Source organism: Tiliqua scincoides, chromosome 4, assembly GCF_035046505.1.
Source record: "Tiliqua scincoides isolate rTilSci1 chromosome 4, rTilSci1.hap2, whole genome shotgun sequence".
Classification (NCBI taxonomy): Eukaryota; Metazoa; Chordata; class Lepidosauria; order Squamata; family Scincidae; genus Tiliqua; species Tiliqua scincoides.
The window spans coordinates 102,404,158-102,411,540 of record NC_089824.1 but is presented as its reverse complement, the minus strand read 5'-3'; positions in this window follow the sequence as shown (position 1 = coordinate 102,411,540).

Genomic DNA, 7,383 nt, shown 5'->3' with positions numbered 1-7,383 from the left:
GAGTAGGTGAGAAAGGCGTGAAAGTGCTGGGTGTTTGAACTGTGGTCTAAGAAACTTCATACGCATTGGGTCATGGTGGATGGGAAGCAATATTTCCATGGATATTTCAGGGGGGACACACCCCTTCAACCTGAATGTCTGTTAATAGGTGTTTCATTTGTGCATGTCTGTAAATAGCTGTTACTGGTGTGGACTGCTTTAATCATGAAAGTGAAGACTCTTTTTGGACTCTTTATTAAAACATTGCTAGTCAGAATAGTTTTTTGAAAAATAATAAAGCCTGGTTTCCCCCCCCCCCCAAAAAAAAACCCTTGTGTTTGTTTGCACCACCACTACTCCAGCCCCTGACCACTGAAATAGCTGCAGAGAGTATCCCTGATTTATTTGACAGTCTCTTCATTTGTTCTGTTTCTCGAGCATGATCTGGGAGGTGGCAACAGATGTCGTCCCTCTCTGCCACAGATGGTTCCTCCTCTAGCAGAACCTCAGCTTGGGGGAGACAGAAATTGTACGCAACACAACACAGAGTCACCACCACCAGATCAGCTGCTCATCACAGTCCATTATTTTAAGCAGAATCCTAAACCATCCCTTCAGCTGTCTGAAGGTTTTCAGCCCACTGACTTCCTGCAGCAGCTGAAGATGTGGCTGAAGTGCACGTGCTCCAGGGTGGAGGATGGCAGGTAATGTTTCATTAGTGATGGACACAGCAAGTAAGCAGTGTCCCCAATGATTAGTGTGGGATGTTGACCCCATTTTGACCTCTGGTACATTGGGTACCCAAGAACTCTCCTCTATTCTCCTGAACAAACTGGACCTAGGAAGAACTCTTGCATCATGGCATTTGCCAGATGTTCCTGCAAAAACATCCAGAAAGATCTCCCTGGAGCCCACCACTGCCTGAAGCACTATGGAGCAGTACCTCTTGCTATCAAACCCACTTGCACTGAACAAATCCAGAAGTTGTATGCCAATATGGAGGTTGCTCTGACAAATTTTTGAGGAGCATTCACAGCATTTTTGAGGGTTTGATCAAGTGGATTTGTTTGGGAACAAAGACCTATGGCTGTTCTCATGCCTCAAACAACTGTTCCAAAAAGACACAGGGAGAAAAAACTTTGCACACTTACAATCACTACAGGGGTCTTCAGACCAGGTGTGTGCTGGTGCTACTGTGCCAGGTCCTCCTGGAGGACAAGCCATCAGTATGAAGTTGGGCCATGCCTATTGCACACCAGCTATGTGGGAGAACATCACACATCCTGGTGAACAGTGTTCATCCAATGAGGAATTTTAGGTAATTTTATTTATGTAAATATCTGGGCTGATGCACCTTGGGATATAGGTTTTTTCCAAAATATTTTTAAAAATAAAAAATAAAGGATGGCATGTTTGGGAGCTGCCATTTTACCCTATCCCCCACTTTAAAGTTTTGAGTGGTGCTCTTTGTCTGCTCAATTTGCCATGATATTGTATGTGAGGATGACCATGGATGTGTCAGGTTTCCGTTAGCCCCAGTCAAGGTTAGCAGGTCTCCTACCAAAAGTGGTCCCATATTTTTGGAAAAGGGGATTCCTCCACAGGGGGACTCCCAACTGTACTTGTGAAAAGATTCCAACCCTGGACCTGCTACTGCAGGGTTTGGAAAGGGCAATTTGGGGGGGGGGGAGCATGGGGAAAAAAAAACCCTGTGAATGTTGGAGCAGGGAACAGTATATGCCCAAACGAGGAAGAATCTTGCCCTGAGGGGCGAAACTTCACAGGGAAACCCATGCTTCTTTGGGCAGGCAAGTGCTGCTGGGATTTCTGCAGGCTCAGGAAGTCTGCTGAGGGATTATTGGCGATTATTATTGGCAGTGTGGGAGGAGGGACTGGAATGGCTTGTGCCACAAAGAAAGCCCTGGATTGCTGTGAACACGTGGTTGCAAATCCCACATGACTTGAAATCCATGAATGTGACTCATGAATGTCTTTTCCCATGGGGTGTGCACATTTGTTTTGGGCCTTACACATGTTTACTGAAAAGGAGCATCCTGCTACTTCCACTTAAACGTGTGTGCAATTGCTGCCTTGCAGTACAATCCTAAACTTTTTTTTTCTCTCCAAAAGTGAATTACCTGAGTTCAGTGGGGCTGATTCCCTAGTAATTCCAAATTTAAGATTACAGCCTTTGGGAAGTTATTCCCGAATTGTGAGTTTTAGGCAGAACATTCTGGTTGTTGAGTTACAGTTTGTTTTCATTACAGGAAATGACAGCTATAGGGATGAATATATCATATTTGAAATTGCAATTCAATGATATTACTAGTTACTAATGATTTTTTCCCCTTTTAAATTTAATGGACAAAAATCGAGAATACAGAAAATGCACCTTTTTATTTCAATACGATTACAAGAAATGAACACTCAGTATGATTGAAGTTGGATCTACACATGTAGCTGAATGATGTGGAAATGAGGTAATAAGAATCCTGAGGTGGTAAAATGGATTTATCAGGCTCCAGGCAGTTAGGTTTTTGGACCAGCATTGACTTGCTGTTGGACCATCTGTGCCAAAAACAGGAGTGTTTTCCCAAACAGACAGAGGTCAAGTTCTAAGGCAGCAATGGCAGTTCAGAGGAAGCCTTATACTGAGGCAGGCCATTTAGTCCATCAAGCTCAATATTGGCAGCACTGACTGGTAGCAATTCTCCAGAATTTCAGGCACGCATGCTCTATCACTGAACTACAGCTTCTTCCCAAAAGACAGCTAGAAACAGGTGTGGAGTCAAAATTACTGGTTGAGATTTGGGGGTAATAGACAAGGAGGGCTTTTTAAAGGGGGTGGGGTGACTCAAGTCCTATCAAGTCGTGAAAGGGTGACTCGGCGACTCAGAAAGTGCCCCTGTTATGACTCGTTTTCGAGTCGAGTTGCAGGGGGGCGTTGACTCTAGACTTGACTCCAGTCAAGCTGCACTGGACCTTCCCATCCTTGGTGAGTACACTCATGGATTGTATCATCTCAGTTTGAAGATGGAGGTCACATTTTGGAATGCTCCCTCTGCGTTAAAAAAAAAAAAAGCAGCAAAAAACTCAACAACTGTCCTGGAAGCTCAAAATAAGTACAGCAGGAAAGTCTGGCTTAGAAACTTCCTCTCTGGCATACTAATTTTCTTCTTGCTGAAGTGCTTTTATTGTGAGAGATAGGGTTGCCAACTCCGACTGAAGCTATTCCAGCATGATGTAACTCTGGAAATTCCTGGAGGCCCTGTGAAATCTTCAGGGTTGTTTTCAGTGATCACCTGGACAGTGATGCTGATTCCTGGAGACTCTGGGCCAGTCCTAGAGGGTTGGCAACCCTAGGGAGGGAACATGCAAAAATAGTATCAGGCCATAACAAACTAACTGTGCTGCGTGTGTAGTAACAACCTGATTTACAGCCCAATCCTCAGCTTCCAGATGCCCACTGGAGCAGCAGCACAAAGCAGCTACTGCTGTATCCAGCAGATACCAGGAAGCAGCCCAAGGTCTCCTCAGGGGAAGGGGACTTTTGTTCCCTTCCCCCTCCCCCGAAGAAAACCCCAAGCCCTGCAATGGGGCTTTTCAAGTCTGTGCTGGCTATTTTGCTATTTTGAGAGACTCCATGATGGGCCTTTGGACCCAATACGGAGTTCAGGATCTGGCAGAGCAGGGCCGTTGTTCCGTCCTCCCCCCAGAGGCAGCACCACTGCCTGGCAGTTGCACTTATCCCCGGTGGAAGTGCATCCTCTTCTTGCCGGTGCTTCTTACTCACTGGGTGCCATAAATATACTTTACAGCAATATTTATGGCTAGGGCTCAGTGTCTCCGCTGGTTGAATTCAGGATTGGGCCCTTAGGAAGCCTGAATGCTAGAGCAGCACAGGCAGAACGTTAATAGGAAGCCAGAAGCTTCCTGTTTCCTGTTAACGTTCTGACTATGTCTCTATAGCAGGGGTGCCCAAACCCCGACTCGGGTCACTTGCGGCCCTTGGGGGCCACTTGTGGCCCTTGGGGGCTCTCAATCAGGCCCTCGGGGAGCCCCCAGTCTCCAGTGAACCTCTGGTCCTCCAGAGACTTGCTGGAGCCTGTGCTGGCCTCTCAGCAAGAGAACGACTGTTCGACCTCTCACTTGAGCTGTGGGACAAGGGCTCCCTCCACTACTTGCTGTTTCACGTCTGTGATGCAGCAGTGGCAGCAAAGGAAATAATAATATAATAACAATAATACAGATATTTATATACTGCCTTTCTTGGTCGTCATATTTCTCCTCAGACTTTAATTCAAGGCGGTTTACATAGGCAGGCTATTTAAATCCCAGTAGGGATTTTTACAATTGAAGAAGGTTCTGTCTTTCAAGAACCACAACATTTCAGATGGATCTTTTATGATCTGGTATCACATTCTGGCCTCCATTTTCCTCCCACACAGGCTGACAGCGGCTAAAGAGCAGGTGGAATAACTTGGCATAACTCAGCTAGGCCTGTCAGCTGCTTCACGGTCTCGCCGTTCACGGTGCCGGTGGCCTCGAACTGGCAACCTTCGGATGTTATCTTCAGGCAAACGGAGGCTCTACCCTCTAGACCAGACCTCCTGCCCTCCCTCGGCCCCCGACACAGTGTCAGAGAGATGTGGCCCTCCTGCCAGAAACTTTGGACACCCCTGGACTAGACCATTCATTTCCATACCCCTAACAATCTGTGAGTTTTACAGCCCAAACCTAAATTGTGCTGGAACACGCAGGCCAACTAGCATAACTCGGCGTAGAGGGATAATTACCCCTTACCTGATGTCACACACCGGCCACCCCTATGGGACTGCTTGGATCTGCAAAAGCCAAATCACTTACGCAAATCCAATGAGCTTGGTGTAATGCTGGGTTGACTAAGAGGAGGGTTAGGATCTGTCCTAAGTTGTCAGGGTTAGGATCTGGCCTAAGAGACCAGTCCCACCCTCTTCTGAGGCCTGCCTTGCCCACTGGCCTTCCCTCCCCCCACTCCAAAACACCACCGTTGTGTGCTCCTGCCACCCTCTCCAACTCCCTGCACCCACCTGGTGTTTGTTTACCAGCCCAGGACCAGGATCCGTTGCAGGGCAGCTGATGCACCTCCTTGCGTCTGCACAGCTTCATCCTAAGTAATTGCAAATGTGCTTTATGGCATGTTTGCTATAATCCTGGGCTGGCTCAAGCCTTGCACTGGCTGAAGACATGGTAAGGATTGTGCCCTTAGTGTCTTTTTTCTTTTCTTTTTTACTGGAAATGTCTCTGACATTTTATTAGTGCTGTACTGATCCTTCTCTGGCTTTGACCACTTAATATATGAGAAAATTGATTAATTTTTCCTCCAGATTATGCAAATTGATTCACTTTGTAGGGATTAATTTAAGATTGGGGAGGCCCCTGTGCAGAAGAGGTGAGTAGAACCATGTTTACCCTCCTACTTGTGAATAGTTGTCAACAACTCTTGCATGCATGTCACTCATAAACAGCAAGCACCCTGATTTCCTTCCAGCTCTAGCTGCATGCAACTAGTCACAAACAACATCTAGTGGGTTCTGAATGGCATTGAGCATCCCACATCAAAATATGTCACATCCCATCAAAATATGCACCCAGCCAGTTCAATGATGAGCTAAATGAGCATCATGATGTGATTGTATACTGAGATGACAGCCACGTTGCCTGCATATGGGGAAGCCTGCTAACCTTTTTTTATGAGCTAGTGAGTCTCAGTATGCTTCTGACCTACCTCATTCTTGTCCCAAACATGAACTTTTTTCAGCTGAATGTATCCTTCACAAGCTTGATACCAAATTGTCACCCAGGGACTATTACTGCATGGTTCGAGTATAATGTGTCTCACCATTATCAGAATGCTGTAAATGACAAATACTGCAGGGTTAAAGCATTGATACGTTTTTCCTTACTGATATATTTTGCACCTTCATAGTGTCTGATTGATAAACACAGGTCTTCTTCCCATGGTAAAAATTCCTGCACAGAATTCTGTGTAAAAATTAACATGAAACCTATGTCAAGATACTTGAGGTCTGAGCACACACAGACCCAGGTAGCTCATTAGGCGAGATCCCAGCCTGAGACTTCAAATATGGTTTCCCACCATGTGTAAACACAGCTGAAAAACTCACATCTAGTTTGATCAGACATGAAAATCAACATGCAAGTTTTACTGAGGTTGCTGCGTGGTAGAACTGTCTGTGTAGGGATTTTGTTACATAAGAAGTAGTCCATGTTCTTCAGCAAATAAGATAAAACAATACAACGAAACCTAGGTTGTGTGTGTATTGGTATCCTGTTTTGGTTTTTCATGATCTATTCTTGTGAAACTCCTCTCAGTTTCAAGAGCAATTTGCTGTGGGGTAGCAGTGAGCTGCTGTTCGAGTTGAAAGATGCTAAGAAAAATAAGACTAAGGCCCGCTTGGGATAAGGGAGGTACTGTAGTTTCACAGTTGTCTGGATCTTAGCCTATGACTCCAATTACTTTGTCATAATTTGTGGCATGATCTCCCATAGGGAGAACTGAAGTGGCCCAGACCATACTGTGAAGGCTGGAAAGAAGCCAATAGGGACCTCATGGCACGACTTTGAAGCAAGATGAGAATTTTGGGAATATATGTCAACATAGCACATTTTCTAAGAACCCTCAGCGGATCAAGAATGTATGGAACGCCTGCTCCATAAATAAGGCAATAATTCTTTATGTTCAATGTCTCTAGGGATATTTGAAGAACCATATGGGCAAAGTTACAGCATGTTGCAAGGTGTTGTTTGGGCCTAGTACATTTCTTTCCTACTTTGTGAGATGTAATTCCCATTTAAGGCTCAGTTCAATACAACATACCAGTGCATGGAGAACTAAGGGCCCAATCCTAGCCAACTTTCCAGCACCAGTGCAGTCACAATGCAGCCTTCAGCTAAGGGAACAAATGTTTCCATACAATTAAGAGGCCTCTGTGACTGCCCCACCACCACAGGATGCAGTGCATGCCCCATTGGCACAGCTGCACCAGCACTGGAAAATTGGATAGGATGGGCCCTCAGTCTGTTCTTCAGGTTTGCTTCTTAGGGACTCTTCACACATTATGCTTGTAAGGTATCCATCAGGTTTTAAGCCCATGCTCAAAAATGTAAAGTATGGATGCAGTTTGGCTCCCAAGAGCAGCCCTATGCTTTACAAAAATGAAATGAGAAGTAGTGCTAAATAGTTTTAGCTAATTACTGAAGGTGTTTGCAGAATTAAAGTTTATGCCAATCTCAGGAATTAGGGCTGTACCTTCTAGGTCTTTTTGTTTAAAAAGATTGTATGATCTACGTTTTACAAATAGAGTTAAAATCTAGTTAATAGCCATAGCCAATGTATTGGTG